Source organism: Dasypus novemcinctus, chromosome 16, assembly GCF_030445035.2.
Source record: "Dasypus novemcinctus isolate mDasNov1 chromosome 16, mDasNov1.1.hap2, whole genome shotgun sequence".
NCBI classification, from domain to species: Eukaryota; Metazoa; Chordata; class Mammalia; order Cingulata; family Dasypodidae; genus Dasypus; species Dasypus novemcinctus.
In genome coordinates, this window is record NC_080688.1 from 59,431,788 (window position 1) to 59,457,131 (window position 25,344).

General features: G+C 38.4%; 1 long non-coding RNA gene across 1 annotated transcript in view; it reads left to right on the forward strand.

Moving 5' to 3' along the window:
- The window catches only part of LOC131273683 (uncharacterized), a 314,969-nt gene extending 298,945 nt beyond the window's left edge, over window positions 1-16,024 (forward strand). The window contains exon 5 of the long non-coding RNA XR_009180962.2: window positions 14,552-16,024. This is a non-coding gene — a long non-coding RNA (uncharacterized lncRNA). The remainder of the gene's footprint in view (window positions 1-14,551) is intronic.
- The last annotated feature ends 9,320 nt before the right edge of the window (window positions 16,025-25,344 follow it).

Below are 25,344 nucleotides of genomic sequence, written 5' to 3' on the forward strand. Positions count from 1 at the left end.
TATGATATATGCAATGTATGATTACTTTATTAAATCATGGACAGTAGGCCTAATTTAACAATATTACTGGGTCATTATTTCATTGGCTTCCATTGTCATAATCTTTCAGGAGCTCCTGCAATATGTAGGCCTATATTATGTATCTCCCTATAGAAATAGCCATATGCTATTTTGACTGTTCAACATTCTGTCTTCTTTATTACCAGCTTAAAATTTATTATCAGCTTATAATTCTGCTTTGCTCTATATTCTCTCTTCTTATAACATATTCACCCCCTTCCAACTAGTTTGTTTTTATGTAATGTAGACTTGCAAATTTGCTGGCCATTTTTTATAATTGTGCTCAAATCATATCATTAGTAAAATTCAACCACTGAGTAAGAGGCATGCCAATTGACACTGGCTTTGGGACCTCTATTTTTTATTAAATCATAAATGTTACAGATTTTGCTTCTTTCTCAAACTTGTTTTCGTCCTGTGTTTTCAAAATCACTAGGTAACTAGATTCCAATTTAAGAAGTCTAGAAATCTAATGATGGAAGCTTGCTATTGGATCATAAGTTCTCTACAGGTTATTTGGTAGGCTTTGTCATTATCATCAATCAGGAGAACTTTCACTATCATATCATTCTCTTCCTGACAAATTGACAACTGCTTCTTTTGCTATATTTTTCATTATCTACTGCCTTTCTCTTTCACAAAAATGTTGAGGTTTTTATTGAAGCCAGCATTTGATTAAAAGAGCCACTAAGATATGCTCAATGAACAACACATTGTCTGAAGAAAAGGAGAGAGTATGCATACCTGCCAACAGATGGCCTTGGTAACATAACTTAATTTGGACTTTAATGTTAAGCTTTGATTAATTAAGGGATTTTTGTTTAGGTAATAAATTATTCCTCTGAAATTGTAGGTTAAGGTATGAAACAGCTTGCTGATCATTTGTCTTTGCAAAATAGAGAGTTGTTAAGATCCAAACTAACTGCCATATGCTGGATTTCTTTTGTTTTCAAACTGTAAAAGATGTATTTCAAGAGATGAATGGCCAGGTCAAGGGCTCTGTGGGAAGTTAGTCAGTGTTATTTGAGGATGCCAGTGCTTTCTCATCCATCTCAGTAGACGGAATGATCCTGTTACAATAGGGTGACAACCAGGGGCATACCAATAAAGAAAGTGGTATGGGTTCTATAAGGTATCTTTTCTCTGATTATCTGTAATGTGAATGATAGTCACTGGAACAAAGGTAAATCAAACACCAAGTTCCTGATATGGTGGCAAATGATCTACTCCATCTGCTCCTTAGGATGAGCTGGGTTATCACTGGCACAATTCAGTCTCATTTTCTGCTCTACATCTTTGCTCCTGGATCAGAGTATTTGCCATTTCAGCTGATGACTTGACACTACTGAAGTAACAGTGGGCTGTCTGCTACAAATAGAAACAGACTCAGAATGGCAGAAGGATTGGAAGTTACTATATACTCCTAGGTAAGCTTGTATATGTAGCCTTACCATTCTTACATGATGGTGAGATATAAAGTTACAAGTGGAAAAGAGAATACAAGCTGGCCTAGTCATGAAACAAATATTGAGATGGATGACAGAACAAAAAACCTCAAATAATACTAATCCCTTATTTGAACTGCACAAGGAAATAAAAGTGCAAGAAAGGTAGTAAAGTATTATGTTCCAAAAGTCATTTAATCTCAGCCATTTCAGCCCAATGAAACTCTCACACTTCATTTACATGAGGGTTAGCATTTATGATCTTCTTGACCTCTTCCCCTGATCTTTTGGCAACAATTAAAAGATCCCTGACCTAGAGCCCATTTCCTCAAGAACCAAGTTTTAAAGAGTATTAATTTGTTTCTGGGGTAAAATTTTTCAAGTGCCTGCAGACTGCCAGGAACTCTCAACTTCCCCAGGCTGGAGGTTTACTGTTTGGATAGAGCAGACTGAAACAGGGTCTCTGTTGCCAACACACGGTCATATAGAAATAAAAGAATCATTGGTTTCTATTTAGTGTACCTCTTTGAGTACCATTCCAAGCACGTTTCCTGTATTAACTCATTTTAATCTCCGTAAAAACCTACGAGCTAGGTATTATCATCCCATAATACAGATGAAGAAGCTGATGCACAGAGAGGCTACGAATCCTTATGGGTTGGGGTGTTCTCTCATGCAGGGATCGTATAAAGGCTTTTGCTTTCCAACTTATCACTTTAATGAATCCTGGACAACCAGAATAGAGGTCATGAGATGTATATCCTGAAGTTGAGGATTTTGAATTCCTTGGATATTCACAAGTATTGCACTCAGATATTTGCACTGAGCATTTTATAATTTCATTGGACATGAATCTAACCTACTGGCATCTAAATATACTGGTTTTCCATCCAAAATATTTTATAAATATCAAATACATAAATGTGGGAAGACTAATACAGTAGAGAAAAGCATATTGACATTGGCAGAAGTGATAGCTGATAGTCTTTCATAAGGGAAAAACATTTGCTAAGCTGCCAAGAGTAGATATTATAAAATGGGTTGGCTTTTAACAGTGGAAATTTATTAGCTTATAAGTGTACAGTCTCAAAGCTGAGAAAAATGTGCAAAACAAGGCATCATCAGGTGATGCCTTCTCTCCAAAGTCCAGCTGCCAGCAATCCTGGACTCCTCTGTCACATGACAAGGTACATGGTGGCATCAACTGGCCTCTCCCTTCTCTTCTAGGCTTTTTTTGGGCTCAGCTTCTTGCTTCCATGGCTTTCTCTCTGTCTCTGTCTGTATTCATCGCATTTATAAAGGACTCAATAAACAATACTAAGACCCATCCTGGACTATGCCTTAACTGAAGTAACGAATTCAAAAGCTCCTACTTAAACTAGATTTATACCCACAGGAATAGATTACCTTTAAGACCATGATTTTCTGGGATACAGTTTTAAACCACCACACTTTCCTTCATATTGTCCCTTTCCTTTATATCTTCCTTTCTGTTCTCTTTACAGTGCAGAAGAGTAGAGAAGGTGGCAGAAGCTTGTTGCATGGTGGTGAGAGGAGACATTTTTGAGGTGCAGTGGCAGTATGCTTGCCAGTGCCTAAGAATCTGGGGAGCTGGATGGGATAGAAGGTGCCCCACAGAAGCACTTTGTGAATTCATTAGCACCTGAGGGCACAGCACTCTGGGGGAAAGGGAAGCTACACATGTTGCCAGCTTAGGAAACTGTGTGTTAGAGGGGAGGAGTGGAGAGGTGGCCAGAAATGTTTGACTCAGTTGTGAAATCAGTTATATTTAGCAAATAAGTGAACACACTTGAGCATAATGGAAGCCAGGTTTCTCGTTGTTGGAGAAAGTCCTTTGAAACATTGAAAGGGTGAAAGGGCAGAGTCACCCCTGAGGGTAGGTATTGGATTAGAATTGGAGGTATGTGTGTGTATCCATGTTTTAAAAATATACATGTAACTGTAAATATATATATATATATTTATATGCATATATGCATATGCACAAGTTTAAATACATATATTTCATAGCTCTGTCTTCTAAGAGAGCCTAGAAGCAATGATACCACACTAGCAAAGAAGGAACCTAACACCCAGATCTTCATCCCTTTATCCAGCTGGCCTCTTTAGAGAAATGTCAGATTCCAGGATTGTAACAAGGAAAGCACAAGAAGTGGTGCCTAGAACATCTTGTTGCGCCAGGTGCTTAAAGAGTGTTAGGTCATGACAAAATGGCAGAAGAACCAGCTAGAAGGGCTCCCACATATAGGGCAATTGAAATAAAAATAAATAATAATGGCAACAGAATGCAACACATTTAGTAAAATAGGAATCCATGAGTTCATAATGATAGAAATACATTTATGAATAAATGCACAAGTACAAAAGAAGAAAAAGCTTATTCTTGTAGTAGAATAAAGGTAAAAAATGTAGAAAAAATAAAAAGTATAAAATCACAGTTTGGCAATCATCACATTATTATGTAGTTGATTTAGGTAGGGTTGACAATGGAGGCTAAGGCTGATGGATACAGGTTTAATGAGGAACAGGATATCGACATAATCTTTGAAAATACCAATTGACCATTAATACAAAGGGGAAAATCGTGAATTTACAGTATGGCAGGCACCAAGAGAACCAGGTAATTAGTGGTGGGATGGGTGGATATTGTATGCCTCCTGATATAATGCATTAAAAAAGACAAGCATCTTTTTTTTTTTTTTTAATTCCTGCCAAGAAAGCATGACATAGGTTTGATCATGAATAAATAATGGACAGATCCTATTGAGAGTCAACTATAGAATGTAAGATCTATGGATTTTAAATCTTTCTGGAACATTAAAGATAGGATAGGCAAAGAACCGTTGCAGTTTGGAGGAGGAAAGTCTTCACAGAGGAGGGGCATGGACAGCGAGTAGCAGATCCCAGGTAAAAGTGGATAAGAATAGTAAATAGTGGAAACAGGAGGGAATACAAAGGATCCTGACAGTGCATGAGTTATTTGGGAATGCGTATGTATTTGAGGAGAGCATGGATCATGTAATTTACTATCATAGCAATTAAATTCAGTAAGTGTTCTTTTTTTAAACTTTTTTTAAAAATTGAAATATATCACTCATACATAAACATAAACAATAAATGTATAATAGTTGTAAACTTACAAAACAAACATATAACATCAAACATATATAATATCTCACCCTACCACCAATAACTTGCATTGTTTTTAAGCCTTTTTAACTAATGATTAAAGAGCATTGTCAAAATATTACTACTAAACAAAGTATTTTTCCCCTAACCAGTTAGATAAAGACCTGAAGGAGAGTGAAAAAAATACAATGTTATTGTTAGTGGAATGGATAGTACTGTTTGATCAATAGGTATATTCTGACTTGGAAGGTTGTGTGGTTGTTAGGTAGGAGAGTATTTCCTTATTTGGGGGAAATAAGGTCTAGAGTATTTTTGGGGTATTAGGAACACCATGTGTGCAGCTTGCTCTTAAATAGTTTTAAGAAAAGTGGTTGAGCACCTGCTTCCTATATACAAGTTCCTAGGTTCAATCTCCCATACCTCCTAAAAACAAAACAAATGAAAACAAACATTATGGGGAGTGGATGAAGTTCAATGGCTGAGTGCCTGCTTTGTAGGAGGTCCTGGGTTCAATCCTTGGTACCTCTTAAAAAAAGAAAGATTGATGACCAAATGTGTGTGTTTGTGTGTGTGTGCATGCATGGAGAGAGAAGGGAAAAGAGAGAGAGAAAGAGAGAGAGGTGATGGATCGAATGTGGAAGAATGGAATTTTAATAGTTAGGAATCAGAGTATTTGGTAGATTTTACACTGCACTTGGTTTTTGAAAGAATTGAAATTATTTTTAAATCAACTATTAAAATCAACCTTAATAATCTATACCCAAGAAATCATGATCCATAACCATCCAGGGTCATTTTAAGAGTGGAGGTACGTTTTACTCTACATCTTAATAATGCTTAGGGACATTGTTGCCTCCACTCACAGTAAAATTGATAACCATAAAAATCCTTCTCAGTCCAGGAGTTCAGGAAGAAGGTAAAGACATATATAATATATTTTTGAAAAGAATATACATTGAAGTGTTTAAAATAAATACAAATTTTATTTTTCAAAGGAAGTTCAATTATCTGGAAAATTCTTGTACAGCATAGCTCCTCTTCTGCATTAATGATGGATGAATGAGGCATAATTGTAAGAGTAGAGAGTACTGTCAAGTGTTTATTTATATACATCATGACTGCATATACCAAAGACCTGCTTCTCAATGTGTATTTCCTGGATCACCTGCAACAGAATTACTTGGAGTACTCATTAAAAATATTGCTTTTAGACCCGTACGCAAATTATTGACTCAGAACCTTTGAAGGTAAGGCTCACTTCTGTATCCTCAGTTATGTCTTAGAGACACAGAATTCCATGAGTTATTTTAGAGGGTGTGGCTTACCTAAAACTTGCAGTGCCTAAAAAACCCATCAGACTATATATACTTGAGACACTCTGATCATGAGAACCAAGTTGATTTTAGTGCCCAGTGTTTCTACACTCAGTTTTATTCTGCTGTGAAGGCAAAGCCCTCTAACTCTTAAAGAACATGGAAGGTTTCAACAGAACTTTCTTTCAACTTTTTTTGTTGTTGTTTAATCCACATGATAACCCTGTCTAGGAGACATCATTTATATTTTCTAAGCATTTCACAGATAAGGATTATGAGACAGATGGAGGTTAAGTGACTTGCCTAAGGTGACCTGACTAGTTAAAGGAAGAAATGTAGTCACATGTCCTGGTTCTCAATGCAGCATATTTTCTGCTATGACACTGCTTTGAATTTTGGAAATAAGCAGTGTCTTTATGTACACAATAGATCACCCATAGATTTTGGGTGCTGGCAACTGTAAGATCTGTGGGCATGCATGCAGTGTGTTTACTTCATAACAAGTAATGCCACCCCTACCTCCACTCCTCATCAGAAGACATCCTTCCCAGTTCCCTCCAACCAGAGAAATGTCTCAACTGACTACAGTTAGGAAAGAGTGGAATGGGACTCAGCTCATTATGAAAATCACTCACTTTTCCTCTTATGTTTGTTTAGCCAACACTAGATTGTTAGCTAGATCTGCCAAATCAATCCAGTAGCCAGATCCTCTAATCCCTCTATCGATCTTGGACAGTTGTATTGAGTGGTGATTGTCCATCATATCTCACTGCTTGTTCCACATAGCCAAGGCTCTGATTTTTGATTCAAGTTTCAAACAGGAGATAAGGCTGGAGATAGAAAGATGAATTAGGGTGCAAGCTTATGAGCTGAACCCCATGATGATGCACTTCATGCTGTCAATCATTTGATGTTCAGTATGATGTGGAAGAGCTAGTGATGCATTTCATAGAAGCAATACGAGTTCTTCCAACAAAAACTCATTTCCTTTTTAATTGCTTTTATTCACATTCTTTCTTAGAGCCTTGTGAAGTCCCTATGATGCAGGTAAAGACATTAAAAGTTTTCTGTTTTATTGATTAAGAGATGGAAAGACAGTGTCCAAGATTATAAAGCATTTTACCATAGACCCAAGACCAGGCCCCAAGTATCTGAATTCCTATCATATTGCATTTTATAATACAGATCACTAATAGAACTCAGCTCTCAGTCATTTATTTATTTGATCTATAAAATTATTTGACTATTTGTAATCTGTTAGATTATACCAGGTGCTGGGTACAAAATTACTTGCTGTGGGAGATATACCAATAGATGGTCAGTGCGGTAAAGGGTTATGTTAGAGGGAACTTCAGAGTGCCCTAGGGTGACTAAGGTGGGATGGCTACCCCAGGCTCAGGGAAGACCATTCTAAGACTAAGGAATCTTTCTTGAATCTTGACAATCTAATAAGATAATCAGTTAAAAGGGATGGATGGGAAAGGAATCAGGGGGAGATGCCAGCTTATTGAATAGGCAGGTAAAGCACATGCTTAGGGCACCAGAAAAGCAGGGTCCAAAACTTTAGAAACTAATTTTAAGAATTTGATCTTTGAAATTTCTAGCATGGGAAATAACTTCATTGCAGTTCCTAACAAATCATGGTTTAATTTTACATGTATTGTGAATTACATGAAAATGGAGGGCCACCATATGTTTCTGTCGGTTAGAGTTTCTGAAATTCTCAATCCCTCTTTGTTTAGAGGAGAGAAAAAAACCTCAGGTATTTAGCAATGACAAGAGTTCAGCCTGGCTTAAGCATACTCATGATCAGAGTAACAGCAAAGGTTGAGGCAGGAGATGTGAGCAATGCAATTTTAGCATCTGCTAGTTCCAACAAATTCAGCAGTGTTGAAGGAATTCCGACTTTGCCCTCAAGCCCTGGTGAATCTTGGAGGCAGCACAGCACAGTGGTTAAGAGCCTGGATTCTGGCATCTGAGTCCCACCTCTGCCACTTACTAGCTGTGACCTTCGACAAGCTTCTTCACCCCTCAGTGCTGCAGTTCCTCGTCTTGTAAGTTGTGAGCATTAAAATGAACCAATGTATCTAAAGAAAACATTTAGTACATGCTAAATGGGTGTTGGTTATCATTATTGAAAAAATTTAGTAAGCTGAGTGATGTGATAAGATTCTTTGCAACTTAGAGTATTTATCCAGGCTGCAGTGGTCAGAACAGAGGATAAGACTAAAATTACAAAGAGGAATTAGGGCACAGACCCAAACAATACGATGGCATCCTGAGTGAATTGAGTGGTTTTTTGTTTTTTTAAGTATGTATTTGAAAGGAAATTGGGAATATATTGGTTTTAACCTGCCTGACTCTAGTGTGGGGCCATGGAACCATCTTAAGATATGAATTTAGGAAACCAGGACCTAGTGCTGATAACTGGAAAGCGTGCTTATTGCAATTTCTTCACTTAAGCAGCTTTGGAAATTCTAAAACTAATTGAGCTGGTTTTCTGTTGTTTGCACTTAGTTCCCTGAAGGATATTAACCAGACCTTCTCAGTTTTTTTTTTTTTTTTTTTTTGCTTACAGAAATAAGACAATGTCTCAAAGCAAAACCGTATAGAATGGTGTGAATCTGTAACTTTTCTCAGAGACAAAAAAGCTTGATATCCTCGAGCGGCTGGCTGGGAAAGAAGCCATGAAAGGCCTTGTACCTGCAAAACTATATCTAAACTGTGGTTTATTTGCCATTGAAATCAAGGACAAGTTCAATATGCTTGAGACAACATAGGACTGAGAAATCGCACATAGCCTCCTCACAAGACCCCGGCATCACTTTTTTTTTTTTTTAACTTGTTTTTCTTCTCAACTACCTCTTTTTTCTCTTCTCCCCTCTCCTCCCCTCCCCTCCCCTCTCCTCCCCTCCGCTCTCCTCCCCTCTCCTCTCCTCTTCTCTTTTTTTCTTTTCTCCAGATAAAAACCCTAGCCCGCATTTTCATTTTGAACTGGTTTGGGGATGATTCTCCCAGTTCCTTGCTTGCGTACTCACAATAAATCACCTTCTCCCTAAGAAATGCATTTGTCTTTTGTGGTGCCAGATCAGAAGAGCCTTCTATTGGAAATAGCTGTCCTTATGGTAACAGTGCCACCTCTTTTTATTGTAACTGTATTTGTCACAATATAGACAATCTGTTACAGAAAATCTGCTAATTTGGTGAATTTTAGACTTTTGATCTCTTAATCTTAAAAATAGGGGCTGGCACTGGATGGAATGGGGGAGAGTATGGGCCATGATGTGGACCATTGACCATGAGGTGCAGAGGTGCCCAAAGATGTACTTACCAAATGCAATGGATGTGTCATGATGATGGGAATGAGTGTTGCTGGGGGGGGGGGGGAGAGGTGGGGTGGGGGTGGTGGGGTTGAATGGGACCTCATATATATATATTTTTAATGTAATATTATTACAAAGTCAATAAAAAAAATTTAAAAAAATAGGGGCTGGACTAAACTATTTCTAATGTTGCTTTCAGCTTTAGGATTTTGTAGTTCTATGATTTTAATATGTGATAACTTGATGCTAGGTGAAGAACAATTAGCAAGAGATTTCATTTTGGAACTGAAGAACAAAGCCATTTAAATATGCAAGAACATTTTTGTTTTCCTTTTAGCCTTGGGTAACTAATTTGTTTTGTTTTTTTTTAAAGATTTATTTATTTATTTAATTTCCCCCCCTCCCCTGGTTGTCTGTTCTTGGTGTCCACTTGCTGCGTCTTGTTTCTTTGTCCGCTTCTGTTGTCGTCAGCGGCACGGGAAGTGTGGGCGGTGCCATTCCTGGGCAGGCTGCACTTTCTTTTCACGCTGGGCGGCTTTCCTCACGGGCACACTCCTTGCGCGTGGGGCTCCCCTACGCGGGGGACACCCCTGCGTGGCACGGCACTCCTTGCGCGCATCAGCACTGCACTTGGCCAGTTCCACACGGGTCAAGGAGGCCCGGGGTTTGAACCTCGGACCTCCCATATGGTAGACGGACGCCCTAACCACTGGGCCAAAGTCCATTTCCCACTAATTTGTTTTTTAACTCAGTAAGGACTAGAACCCTCTATGTAACTTTTATTCTAGTCAATCTTTGAAGTCACTATTTTTTCCTATTGATTATTCCCAGCCAGGGGAAATGAATTTTGCCTAATGTTCTTATATACTGAATATTCATTTTAGTATCAAATCATTAAAAATCTTCAAAATTAATAATAATGATTAATAATTATCACTCCATTAATGAAAAGGAAAAAGTTGAAAAAAATAATCCCCAAAATACTGAATTCAGAAAAAGCTTGCATGTTTAACCTGGGGAGGTGTGAGCACATGATATTAACTAACTAAAAATGGCAATACAAGTTCTGCCTATCAAAAAGTTTTATTGTGAAGATCAAATGAGTTAAAGTATTTAAAAAAATTTTTTTCAGCTATAAGTTCTATAAGATACCAGCTGGGAAACTCACTTTCAAGGACTGGATTTTGAATGAAAGTTGCAGCACTGATTTCACATATCTCAGATCATAGACAACTAAGTAGTAAACAGGGAAGAGCCCGTGATATTGTCCCGTGTTAAGTGGATTTTCTTTATGCTTTCAAATAACTGGAATTTTTCCTTTGTATTAACAAAATACACATATCCTATGGAAAATTTTTGCTCTCTCAGGACTTACTCTGAATTGCTTTAATTAGATAACCAGATCAATTCCATGAGGCAGGTAATAATAATGAATACTTGGGATTTTTTTTTAATATATATTTTTATTAGAGAAGTTGTGAGCTTACAAAACAATCATTCAAAATTACTTGGGATTTTGATAATAATTGGGAGGAGGGAAATTTTAAAGAGATTTTTGTTAAAAAATGGGGAGTGAGAAGAATAGTGATATCTTGAAGGCCAGAGAGAGGAGGCAGGTAATCTGAAAGGGACTCAGAATGAGACGTGGAAGAATAATGGAGATAAACTGATTGGGCAAACTCAGCCTAGATTTGTGCGGCCTTCTAGTGGATGCCGTAACTTTTGGGTTTCTTTAAACCCAGTTAAAGGCTAATTTGAAATATCTGTGAGACTTTGTTTTCCCAGTTCAACCCTATTTTCTTTTCATCATTAACAAGAGAGAAAAGAAAGCAAAACAGAGGAAGTGGAAGAATTACCTAACTTCATCATAAATTCCTTATTTTGGATTTTAACCAGTATATAGCTGGGATGTAACCATAAGCTCAGGTGAGCAGGTTATCACTTTCTTTATTTTATGTGACTTAATTAATAATGAAATCTGAGTACCCAAAGTCCTGAATGAAAGGGGAAAAGAAACAGCCTCAGTCATTCCAGGGATTTCCTGGTGTATTAGTCAGGGTTCTCTAGGGAAATAGAATCAAGAGAAGATATCTGTAAATAGTATAAGATTTTATAAAACTCTCTCACATGACTGTGGGGATGTACAAGTCCAAATTCTGCAAGCAGGCTGCAAACCAGGGGCTCCGAAGAAGATCCTTGATGAGTTCCAGGAGATGTTAGCTGTCCAAAGTCAAGCTGGAAAATTCTCTCTGAATACTGAAATCACTTCCCCTTTTAAAGCATTCAACTAATTGGATAAAACATCACTCTTTGCTGACAGCAATCTCCTTGATTGATTAGATATAATCAGCCATTCATGCAATAAACTCACTGGTGACTAAAGTCCATAAATGCCTTTGTATTACAATTAGCCCAGTGCTTGCTTGACCAAACAACTGGACAGAATTATCTGACTGAGGTGATGCATTAGTCTAACCATCACATCTGGCTTCTCACTGCCCCAGGATCTCACACACCTCCAAGGGTGTATCCGTGGTTGTGTGGTACCTGTCATAATGCCACACAGGTTGCCGCCAAGGCAGTGCTATCCCAGGCTGCATGGGTCTTCAAGTGGTCTTATCCTGAATGTAGACACTATCTTGTTTTTTAAGCTCCGATCAGCCTGTGGTCATTTCTGCGTCTTCAGCAGTTGCCAGGAAGAAGAGACCTCTCTCTACACTCACCCCACTAATAACCTAAAGTCTCTTCCTAGTCCAGGGGAATGAATGATCCCTTTATGTTAATTCAAGGCATTGTGTCCATACCTGGGAATTCCACATTTTTTTTCCAAAGGACATTGGTTTTCCAGAAACTATAGCAGTTAACTTTAAATTTGTATTCTGCCACATGCTGAAGCAAAGAAGTATAAGTTTAGGCATTTGCCACAATAGGGGGAAAGTAAGGAGAAAATAATAACAGGAAAACATAAGTTAGAATACTATTATGCCACCCATGGTTCCTATATGTAAAAAATGTAATTTGATTCTAAATAAATTGATACTAACACTAACCCCATCAGCCAGTAGGTGGAGCTATAATCTATCAAATAATTCTTGGTTGAGGCCTTTGCATGGAATTGACCATGTTCCAGGCACGGGTCTAAGGGCTTTGCAAGTATTGACTCACTTACTACACCCAAATACCCTGTGAAGGGTGTAATGTTATCTGCCTTTTATAGATGAGCAAAGCACGGCTCATGGAGGTACAATAACTATGCTAAGGCCACCTTGCTTATAAGTGGAAGTGTTCAACTGGAACCCAGATGGGCAGGATCCAGAGTCCTGTGCCTAAAAATAGGATATACTGCCTCTTTGCTGTCCTCTCCATCTTTAGTAAAGGTATCTCTTTTCCCTCCCTGCATTTTATAAACAGTGAAGGATTACATGAAATCTTGAAGTTCTTTTCCATATGTTAACATCAGCAGAGAATAGAAATATTACATTCTGTTTCCCTCTGCATGGCACTGATTTGGGGGGTTTGTTTGTTTTGTTTTTTAATTCACCATGTCCTTTCATACCTCCACCTGTTTACTCATGCAGTTCCCTCAGTCTATAAACCATCCTCTCATCTTCTCTATTCACAATGTTCCTGTCCTTCAAGTCAAGCTCTATATGCGTATCTCTATAGAAAACGAATCTCTTCCAACTCTCCAAGTGAATATCATATTAGTTTACTGTACTTCTGTTATATCAAAAATCATTTTCCATTTGTGAAATATTTCACCGTATACCTGGTCTAAGACAACGTACATTTAATGAGGTAAGAGATATTGCGCACTTTCCTTTTTACATCTCAGTAAGTAACATTGTCTTAACAAATAAGAGCTACTCAATGCCTGCTTTTTGAATGGATGTGCCATTCTTACAGGGATCTGTAGGGAAGGAAGGAGAAACAAAACCAACGATCAGTGTCCCCTGCTGTCAAACTTGTTGAGATTCTGAAAGGGTTTTGTAGCACAGGTTTTGAAGTGTGTACTCCTCTTGTCTTTTCCCAAATAGAAGCAGCTGGCCCTTAAATTTAAGACAGAAACTTGGTCTGAAAAGCGACACTCGCTCTGTTGCTGCAGATGTCTCCCCAAACAGCTTGTGCACTGGGTACACTTGCACCTGACAGTGACTAGTGGGGGTCTGGCCTCCATCATTTCTCATTTCAACAAAGAATCATATTTACATAAACCCTGCCTCACCAAATAAGGATCTCTTCTCTCTTTGGCTAGATACTACATTTTCATTACAGACTATTTTCAGGAAATTATTAGCTGAGAAAGTGGACGAGGATGAGGGGCCATGAATCCTTTCTTTCTCCAGACTATAAACCTCCAAATGCAACTTCTCTCAGGAGGAGGACTGAACTTGACAGCCCAGCCTCCATCAGTCAGCACCTGCTATTTAGAAGGTGCTATTCAAACGTTTCTTGGCTGAGTTTCCCTTTGAATCAGCAACCGTACGCTAACTGTTACTTCTAGATGCTGGTGTAGACTCATTTTAGGTGGTAGTCCCAGTTTTAGCTGCAAGCCCACTCCATTTTTAGCTGCAAAAGCTATGACTGCTAATTAGAATGTAGTCTTTGCTAGGTTAATGTTTGAGGCAACAAAAATGCTATTATCATGTTGTTCTCTGCATTTGGAAACAGCTTATGTTCAGATCCTATTTCCAGACCATGACCATTTCAAAACCAAAAAAGTATTATTTACATTTCAATCACACTTCAAAGAATAGGTTTCATCAGGACTCAATGAATCATCCTTCATGAGTTTATTGCTAGGTTAAAAAATAGAAGGGGGTAGATTATTATCTGAAACTATGGACTTATTTTTAAGGTACCACTTCTATTTTTATGTCTGTTTTACTCATTGCAGCAGCTCTCAATACAGTCCTCAATAACCTTCACAAAACTAAATCAAATGGACATTAATTAGTCCATTAATTATCTTATTGGGTCTCTCCATAGCATTAGATACAGTTTACCACTCTTTCCCCTTTGAAATATTTTCTTCTTGCTCTCTGATTTTTTCCTATATGTATGATCTAAGATTGTGTCCTAAAGAGATTTCCTTTTTTTTTTTTTAATGTTTTTTTTTGAGGTACCTGGGCTGGGGCTTGAGCCCTTGACCTCATATGTGGGAAGCCAGCACTCAACCACTGAGCCACATCAGCTCCCCTGAGTTGGTTTTTCGTTTATTTCCTTGTTTTATTTTTGTTGTTGTTTGTTTGTTTTTTAGGAGGTATCAGGACCAAACCCAGGACCTACCATATGGGAAGAAGGTGTTCAACTGCTTGAGCCACATTCACTCCTCAGAGATTTCCATTTTTAAAGAGCTGACAGAAGAGAATGAGACAGCAGAGAATCTCAGAAGGATCCTCTTCTCTTCTTATTCCACACTTTCTTCCTAGACAATTCCATCATGCCTGTGGCTTCAATTGTTCTCAAAAGTTAATTATTTTCAAATTTATATATGTAGTCATATCAGTCCTCTGAGGTCCAGATACATCTACCTGCCCATTCAGTTTCCCATTCTAGATCACTAGATGCCTCAAGTTCTACCTGACAAAGTGAAGTAATGTTCATTAGTAGCCTTGTGGAAATAAAACTACCATCTAACCTCTTGTGCAAACTAGAAAGCTAGTGGTCACTTTTAACATCTCAGTCCTTTTCTGTACTTCTTCCATACCTAATCAAACACAAATTTCTAATTTATCCCCTAAACACATCTTGATTCTATCTACTTGGATTCACCTAGTTTTAACATCTTAATGAGTTCCAATCCTGGATTCCTTAAGGGCCTCCTAAATGACAGCCCACCATCACATTCTATGCCTTCATTAGTCAATCTACACTGGGTAACCAAACATATTTTAAAATTATAGATATGATCATGTGGCACCTCTGACTAAACTTCTCAAAGGATTCCTATTGCTCTAAATCTTTTTTTAAAGATTTATTTATTTATTTCTCTCTCCTTCCCCACCCCTCCACCCAGGTTGTCTGTTCTCTGTGTCTATTTGCTGTGTCTTCTTTTTTGTCCGCTTCTGTTGTTGTCAGCAGCACAGGAATCTGTGTTTCTTTTTGGTTGCATCATCTTGTTCTGTTAGCTCTCAATGTGGGCAGCACCATTCCTGGGCAGGCTGCACTTTCTTACAGGGCACACTCCTTGCGCGTGGGATTGCCCTACACGGGGACACTCCTGCGTGGCAAGGCACTCCTTGCGCGCATCAGCACTGCACATGGGCCAGCTCCACACCGGTCAGGGAGGCCCAGGGTTTGAACCACGGACCTCCCACGTGATAGACTGACGCCCTAACCACTGGGCCAAGTCCGCCGCCCCTCTAAATCTTAGATGCAGTCTGCCAGCCTCTTCTCTGTCTGGCTCCCATTTTTTCTCATCTCACCTTGTGCTCCATGTCCATGATCTCTGGTGTGTCAGTCACACTGAACTTTCTTCAGATTTTCAAGCATGATGCGCTCCCCCATGACACAGGGTTTCATCCATCATATTCCCTCTGGATGCAATGCTTTCCCTGATCCTGCCATCTCATTATTAACTCTCACACAGAAGTCAGCTTGGGTTGCTCTTCCTTAAAGGTACATTTGCTGAACCTGCATATCTCATCATGTCTTTTAGTTTAACCTTTCATGGGCCACTTCATAGCATTTTAAAAAATAATTCTGTTTCCTCACCTGTTTTCTTTCTGCATACTCTGGCAGGATATAAACTCTTGGAGGAAAGAGCTTGCTTTTCTGTATTCTATGATATCACCCAAACACAGGGCCTGCCTAGAGTAATAGGTGCACAGGAAATACTTGCTGAATGCTTAAAATGAATAGTGAATGCCTCAAAGAGCTTGCTTGGAGCTCCTGCACTTACTCTGGAGGAAAGGTATGGTCAGGTGTGTGAAGAAGAGGAAACAGGTGGAGGATCTGGGCCAGGAATTCCAAAGGTCTTTATCTTGAAGAAATGCCACCTTAGTTCAGTTTTGGGCCTCCAATGTCTGTGACTGCATCCTATGCAGTTTCCCTTCCTGATTTTCATGCCCCAGCTTTCTCATCCTGATTTACACTGCTTTCTTGGGAATAATCAGCTTGGCATTTCTCTAAAGTAATTTTTCTTTTCTTTTATCTCTTGCCACATTACTCTCCTTCCTGACAAACCTAGGTAAAAATTATTTGTGCTGATACAGTTTTTTTCAGCTTTGGCAGGATAATGTATACCACCAAAATCAAATTTCTTCAACCTTTTTATTCCTAGTTCATTACCATCAACATTTCTAGCTTGTTCAATTATTATAGTACTTTCTAAGGAAGGATTGTGGCATATTTAACATATGTTAAACAAAGTGCATTTTGTGTTCACTTCCAATTATTTTATGATTCGAATATACTCTACTCCACCCCCACCCCAATAACCTACTGTCAGGTAATCTGAAAGTGAGCACACTTTTGGTTGAAGGCAAAAAAATCGGATCCAAACCAATGTAGTAGAGAATTTATGAGCTCATAAAACTGAAACATCTAAGAAAAGAACCGGCTCCAGTACTGCTGTAAAAGCTAATCAGATGATATTTTTAGTGCTCAATTTATTCTCTGTCTCTGGCTCTGCCTTATGCTGTGTTGGCTTCCATTTCAAGTTCCACCTGATAGCAAGATGATGGGAGCATGTGCGGCTCATATATCCATTCAGGATTGCATTCAGCAGGAGAGTAAATCCTCCACTCCCACGACTGAAGCAAAAGACCTTGTTCCAGTTGGCCTGGTAGAAGGCATGCACCTGTTCCCAGACCATCCAGTGCCAGGAAAAAAATGAGCTGTTGGTTCCTTGGCATGACTGCCATGTGCTGCTCCTAGGACTGGGGTTAGAGTTGGCTTCCCAGGAACTGCACATCCTGTGAGTGAGAGAAGGGAAAGGAGCCCTACATGAACACAAAAACTGTTCCTCAAAGTGTGTGACTGGATAACATAACTCGAAATACTGCAAACATCCACTATGTTGACTTCTTAGTGCATTCTCTATGTACAAATGTTCCTTCTCTAAATGCATATTGAGGGAAAGAAGTAATGGTTTCCCTCAATAATGGTTTACTATCTCTAGAAGTACAAATTTATCTGTGTAGTCATATATTAGAGGGGACTTCAATCTTTTAAATGAAATAAATGATTATTTTGAAAGCAGTAAGAGTTTCAGAACTTCAAAGAGAAATATCTGCCAAAAGGGAGTATTTTAACAAAATAATTTTTATTAATTAACCATATATTTATACATGACAATTAAATATTACTTAGGTTTCTCAGCCCTCTGCTGTCAATCTTTTTCGTTTAGTTGCTTTTAAAAAGTGGACCTACCTCCATCTTGGGAATAGTGAAAAGCAGAGAGGTTAAGCTCATGGGTATGCCATAGACATCATTCTGTGGCCTCAGTTTATGAATGATCTTCCCCCTACCCCATGGAATTTTCCATATTCCTCTCTGGGTGTTTAGTGTGAGTTCAGGCTTCATTACAGGTAGAGGGTAGGCATTCATTCTTCTATCTCAGGACACAGAGACCCATTCTGTGCAATAAGTAGTATTTCTAAGCCAAACGGCAGCTTCCCAAATAGCACATTTATAACCAGAAAGTAGCTCAGTCACCTACCAAAGCCATTTTCAATATGTAATTAGAATTCTGCTGCTTTAACTCTGTCCTCTAATGTCAGAATTATTTCTGGCTGTTTATTGCAAACACTATTCTGTTTAGTATACATGGCTTTCTTGAATGCTTTGTTCTGGGAAACCATTTACTATTGATTTGAGTTCAGGTGCATTTATCATGTTAGCCCAGCACTGTAATTAAATGACTGAAGTCGTTCTGCACACGAATATACTGTGCTCATTATTACCATTCCACCTAATTTAGCATCATCTGTAGACTTCTAAATATTGCTTCTACATCATCATCTGGTACATCCTCAATAACATTCTTGCATTTTAAATGCCTTTCATTTCCATTTGTGATTTTTGCTTCTAAAGTTTCATCAATTGTAGATCACAATATGGATTTGTGTAGTAATGAAATTGCAGGGCTGAGAAAGACTTAAATAGTTCATATGGTTTGTCCCTCTGCCTTTAGAATGAAACTCATTCCAAAAGATGAGATTATATTTTTTTGCATATTATTGAGAAAATTTCTCAGCATTCTTCTAGTGTTTATCAAGGCTTATATAGTGGACTTGATAATGCACTGCTTGCTCAGTTCTACCTCAGGGAGTATAACTGACAGCTTTTGCTATCCCTTTGAACCTACCATATTGCACACTAAGGCCATGATTTCTGTGACTGCTCCTGGCCAACGGGTGAATATGTTAGGCGCATGAACACAGTCCCATTCCATTGATACATGTGACTCCTCCAACAGGTGACATTAGCTTAGGTTTCCCCTTGTCCAACCTTTCTTGGAACTGTGCTGTAGTCCAAGATTCTCCCTACATGAACTCTCTTTTGTTCTTTCTCTCTTCTAGTTACCAGCCTGAGTCCAGTCTGAGGGCTCCCTCCTCCTTTCCCTGTTCTGTCCCCCATTATATCTCTTGACATATCTTACCACATTTTGATATCTGCTTCTTGAAGGACACAAATGAATGCAACTTACTATTAGAAAAGTTCTCCTTAGATAAAATTTTAACTCAACATACCGTCCCCAAAGTTCTCCCTACACAATTTATCCTTTGGAGGAGATAGAGAAGAGCCTTAGGAAGGAAAAAGCATTCCTATATCGGAGGAATTGTTCAAAATGACCCAAAAGCCTTCTTTCTTCTCACTGGTGCTGATTCCTTATAACTTAATGTGCTTTTTCTTATAATCTCACATACCTAATTTATTGTATTTTAATTTTTATGTAATTTATATAGTTCTACCTTATTTCATAAATTCTAATGTCAATTTTTCACATTGTACATCTCTGAAGTTGTGATGTGTTTTACAAGCACTAATAAGACATATTTAATTGGCAGCATTATTTTCATTAATGTTAAATAAATTAATGGATTGTCTTACAATCAATGGCATCTTCAAATATATCAGATTAAATATCTTCTTTTTGTATACCCTTTCTGTATTTCATGTGTGTGTGTACAACCCTGTGCCAAGCAATTTCTAAAGCCATTTCTTTGGTGATGTGTGTAAAGTAAAGAGGAACTTTGCATTCTTCCATGTTTCCACTCTATTTAACCATGCTAATAAACACTTTTACCTATGTATCTGACAGAAAATGTTAAAGTTGTGTTCAGAAATGTGAAATGCTTAGGTATCATGAGATTTTTTTCTATGCTGTCTTTAGTCAGTTTTGTGAATACATTGAAGTCTTATGATAAGAATGCACTTTCTGGGGAGTGGATGTGGCTCAAGTGGTTGAGTGCCTGCTTCCCACCTGGGAGGTCCTGGGTTAGGTTCCTGGTGCCTCCTAAACAAACAAACAAACAAAAAACCCCAAACAAATGAAAAACCAACCCAGAGGAGCCAATGTGGCTCAGTGGTTGAGCACTGGCTTCCATATAAGATGTCCCAGATTCAATCCCCAGCCCACACCCCACACCAAAAAAAAGGAATGCTCTTTCCTGAAGCCAGATCCCATGATCCCATCTATTTTCACCAAATCAATCTTCATCTGCATTCATTTTTCATACATTTGCTTCCAAGAAGCAAAGACCATGTCAGAAAATTTTTAGAATGGTCATCACAAGAGATAGCAATTGTAGTATAATCTATTAATAGCAAGTTAAAGATCAACATCAAGAAAAGAAAAAAAGAAATTTTACTGGACACACATTGTTAATATAAAGGGGTGATTAAGCATTACATGTGTTGGAGGGGATGTGGAGAAACTGTAACATTCATTGCTGCTGGGAATGTAAAATGGTCTAGCTGCTGTGGAAAAGGGTTTGGCAGCTCCTCAGAAAGTTAAGAATAGAATTACTATAGGACCCAGCAGTCCCACTTCTAGGTATATGTTCAAAAGAACTGAAAGCAGGAACTTGAACAGATATTTTCATACTCATGTTCATACAACACTATTCACAATTTCCAAAAGATGGAAGCAACCCAAGTGTTCATCAACTAATGAATGGATAAGCAAAATGTGGTATATACACACAATGGGATATTATTCAGTAAAAATGCACGAAGTTCTGATACATGCAACAACTTGGGTGAACCTTGGAATCATATTTTGAGTGAAATGAGCCAAACACAAAAGGAAAAATATTGTATGTATTTTCATACACTGATTCACTGATATGAAATAATTAGAATAAGCAAACATATAGAGTCAGAATCAGAATGTAGGTTGGAGAGGAGCAGGGTGGGATAGGGAATAGGAAGTTTACGCTTTAACTATACAGTTTGGGGATGATGGGAGGTTTTGGTAATGGATTGTGATGATGGTAGGACAACATTTGGAACATAATTAATAGCACTGGATCAAATATTTGAACATGGTTAAAAGGAGAAATTTTAGGTTGGGTTGTATATATTACTAGAATAAAAATTTTTTAAAAAATCATGGAACTGCACAACACAATGAACCCTAAGTTAGGCCATGGACTATAGTTAATAGCACAATTATAAAACATCTTTTACCAGTTGTAACAAATATACTGCACCTATTAATAGGGTGCTATATGGGAATCCTGTAATTTATGTATGATTGTTCTATGAACCCACAACTTCTCTAAAAAATTTGAAAAAGAACGCAGTAGAGTCAGGCTTATTTGTGTTCAAGTCTACATTAAATTAGTTAACTGATCGTAGGTACTTGATATGTGTTAATAATTACGTAAGTGGCATTATATCTCACTAGGCCAATTATTTAATATATCACCTCTTGGCTCCAGATCCACACTTCTGCTTTGTGGTGCTGAGGCTGGGACTTTAAAGCCACATTTCTGCTTTGACAGTGGTTCCCTGTTGTCCTCAGCACTATAGAGAGATTGCAAGACTGTAGGGGGGAAGAAGGCACTCTTTCTTTTCTATTTGTTTTTCCTATCTGTATCACCATAGCAACACTTCTTCATTCCAGCAGCAGCAATTCCACCCTGTGGCAGCAGCTGAAATCAATTTGTCATTTTTCCAATACTTATAGATCCAGCTTCACTGCACTCTCTTAGAGATACCAGCACTAGTCTGTTGGTAGCTCCTCCCTTGGAGTTGTGGGTCCTAGCTGCCCAGGGTGTCTCCTCAAAAAGCAAAGATCCCAGCACTAACCAACCAAGTTTCGGCATTTACATAATTCCAGTCTCTTCTCTGTTTTCTCAGTGCTAGGGGTCTTACCTGCTCCATTGCTGCCTTGGCAATACCGTAGAGTCTGTGGTGCACAGAAGCCAGCTCACGGGAGCCGGATGTACTCTTCTCTTTCCAACGTTGCGCTCTGTGATGCCAAGTTGGTAGCCGAAATCAGAAACGGTGCTTGTACGTACACCATTAAAATTGGCACATACCATACATTTACCAGCCCACAGCGCCTTAGCATTCTCTTTCGAACTTTTTAATTGCCTACTTAATTACTTTTTATCTAGTAAACAAGTCTTTAACCTAAAATCTCTGTTCAAACAGTTGGTGTGGTTTCTGGCTTCTGACGGACCCTAAATGACGCAGTATCATTTTTTTCAACAATAAAATAAGTAAATTGTTAATACTTCCTAAGTTTCATGTGAGGATGAATGAGACAAGAGAGTTACAATCCTTAGCCTGGTACACTGAACACATTCTATAATTAAGGGTGAAACGATTAAAATTGTAATCTGTTTTAAGCTTATGTTTCTCCCTTCCTCTATTTTAAGTCACTCATTAGAGAATTCTAACCAGAGACAAATTTGCCTTCCAAAGGGACATTTGTTAATGTGTAGAGACATTTCTGGTTGTCACCACTTGGGGACGATGCTTTGGGCAGCTAGCGTCAGAGGCCAGGGCAGCTGCTAAACATCCTCTGATGCGCAGGGCAGGCGCCCACAGTACACAGTTATCCAGCCCCGATGTCAGCAGTGCTGGGGAGCAGAAACCCTGAGTACGTCCTTAGTATTCTCTTTCTTCAGGGATCTTGGCAAAGCTGAAAACGAATATTTTCTTCAGAGTCAACAGGTTCTTCCTCCTTACTAAAGCCTGGGCTTAATTGACATTAGGGAGTGTGAGAGAAAGAGAGAGAGAAGGAAAGAGAGAAGGACAAGAGCACCCCAAGAGGGCGGAGGAAGGGAAGGGAATTTCCCAAGAGGCCACATGATGGGTTTTCAGGAGAGGCGAGACCTGAGAAGTTCTTGGTGGCAGCGTACAGGATGGCACGCCTTCAGAGGCCGCCGCGGCTTCGAGGAGGCAGCCTCCTGGCTCTAGGTTTCCAGCCTGCTCCTTGTGCCAGTGGTGCAGGGAGGCAGAGGCCCGAGGCCGTGGGCGGCAGGCATCAAGTAGGTCTCCGCAGGTTGTGATGTTTGTACAATCCTGGAAGCAAGGAGCCCCTGCATAACTGATTTTGAAAGACGAGGTTGCTGAGATTAGCAGACCTGCCTGAGGGTCCATGAGTAGTACAAAGATGACCCTAATATGGAACTTGGTCATTTCACGAGGTGTTAAATCCTTTAGGTTATGTTTGCTTTCAGTAAGGAAACCCCTCACCTGGCCAAAACCAAACAAAGTGGCTTAAACAAGATAGAAGTTTATTTATTTTTTCTCTCTCACTCATGTAGTATGGCTGAAGTCAGTGCATGGTCTGGGGTGATACTAGGAAGACAGGTTTCTTCTATTTGGGGGCTGCACCATAGTTTCCATACTCAGAGTCACCGCATTGTCCAAGATGCTGTGGGGTCTCCAGCCAGTATGTCTGCTAGTACCCATAAAGGGAGACCAACTGGTAGGGGAAGAGAGACAGGCCCTCTTAATTTAAAAATTACTTTTGGAAGTTACACATACACTCATCTGGTTATATGGCATTAGTCAGAACTTAGTTGCAAAGGAAGCTAGAAAGTAAATCCTATTCCAGGTGATTATGTGCCCAGCTAAAATTCTGATATCCTATTACTTTGAGACAGGGGTTGGTAATTTTTTTTTTTTTTCCTGTAAAGAGCAAGATAGTAAATATTTTAGGCTTCAAAAGCCATATAGTTTCTGTCATAAGTAACAAGCTCTGCTGTTATAGTGCAAAAACAGCCAAAGACAATACGCAAATGAGCGTGGCTATGTTCCAGTAATACCTTATTCACAAAAACAGATGCAGGCTGGATCTGACATGAGGGCCGCAGCTTGCCAACCCCTGCTGGAAAAGATGGGGAGGACAGATATTGGAAGACAGCCAATGGTCTTTGCCCCCAGGCTTTTGTCAAGCACCTTATAGAAGCGGTATTAATGCTGCCTTTTTGCCAAGCCAGTATCGGCTTAACTTGAAAAGCACTTTCCTGGAGCTTGACTTAGGGTGACTCAAAACTGTGTTTTCTCAGAGCAGACTGGTTTACGACTGCTGTCCTGACATTCGATCCAGGCCCTTTTCACTCTTCAAGTGTCCCCAAATCTAGTTGTGCTGCTAGTAGATATTTACCAGGAGAAATGGAAGCATATGTCCATATGAAGACTAATGCACAGATATTTGTTTTAAATATAAGTAACAGCAAAAAACTGGCAACAGCCCAAATGCACATGAACAGGAGAATGGATAAACACAGTGTAGACTATTCATACAATCATACATTCCTCAATAATAAAATGGCTCAGACTATTGATGCATGCAACAACTTGGACTAATCTAAGAATAATTATGCTGAGTCTAAAAAAAAGAAAAGAATACATAGTTTGTTTTCCATTTATCTAAAACTTAAAATGCAAACTAATTTATTGTGATAGAAACAGATTTGCAGATGCCTCTGGAAGAAGAAGGGACTAGAAGCACTAGCAAGAGATTACAAGGGACACGAGGAAACTTTGGGGGTGATGGATATTACTACTGTGATTGTGATGATGGTGTTTGAGATGTGTTGCATGTCAAAACCTATCAAATTGTACATTTCAAATGGGTGCAGCTTATCATGTGTTAGTTAAAATTCATTAAAACTGTTTAAAAAGTGACTCCATTTAAATCTTAAGTCACCCTACATAGCACAAGCCAAAGGAATTTTGTTTCTTTGTATTTTTGTTTTTGTTTTTTAATGAATTTTATTTTTAAAGAGGTTTTAGATTTAGAAAAGTTACATTGAAAATATGAGGGATTCTCATGTTGCTCCTCCCTTTCCCACATCATCCCCTATTTTTTTTAATGTAGCAGTACAGTTTATTATGATGTATCTGTAAAAGCCATTCAATAAATGAAAGAACATTTAAAAAATGACTCACTTATGACTCACTAACCTACCTACAGTAATAATCTAAAAAATAAAACCATCCTGTGACATTTATCAGTACTTCACACATCTAACAAATAGTGAAGGAGACAACTATCATTGTTATAACTTTTTTAAAGCCAAAAACATAAGCACAAATCAGAATTAAGAGAAACTTCAGAATGTTAACATTTGCATGTATTTTTGGCTGAACTTTCAAAGATTCCACATATAACAAAACCAGAACTTTGAGTCAAAATGAATATTAAAAACATTTAAGCCTTGTGACAAACTTACTCTACAGAAGCAAGGAAGACAGAGTGAATAATAACAGCAGTATATTTCTAGGAGAGAAGGGAATCACTTGTTTCCTTTATCATAAAACAAAAGTCAACAAGTCAACATTTTAGTAATACTGTTTTTTACTACTCAAGAATTTGCTTTTCAAGTTGTGTCTTTAAAATGTATCCATACATATATTTAGAATAAATTAAATTTATGTATCAAAAACATATTGGTCAGAATTCTAATCTTAAATATAAACCATAACTTATCAAAGCATAGTCCAAACACTATACAATAATGCTACCATTTAGATTTATATGCTTCATCCGAAAAACTTATCTTACAAACAGGAGTTTTGCCCTGTTTCACCAGAATAAATAACCCTATGTCTAAAACTATAAATGATGATAAAAAA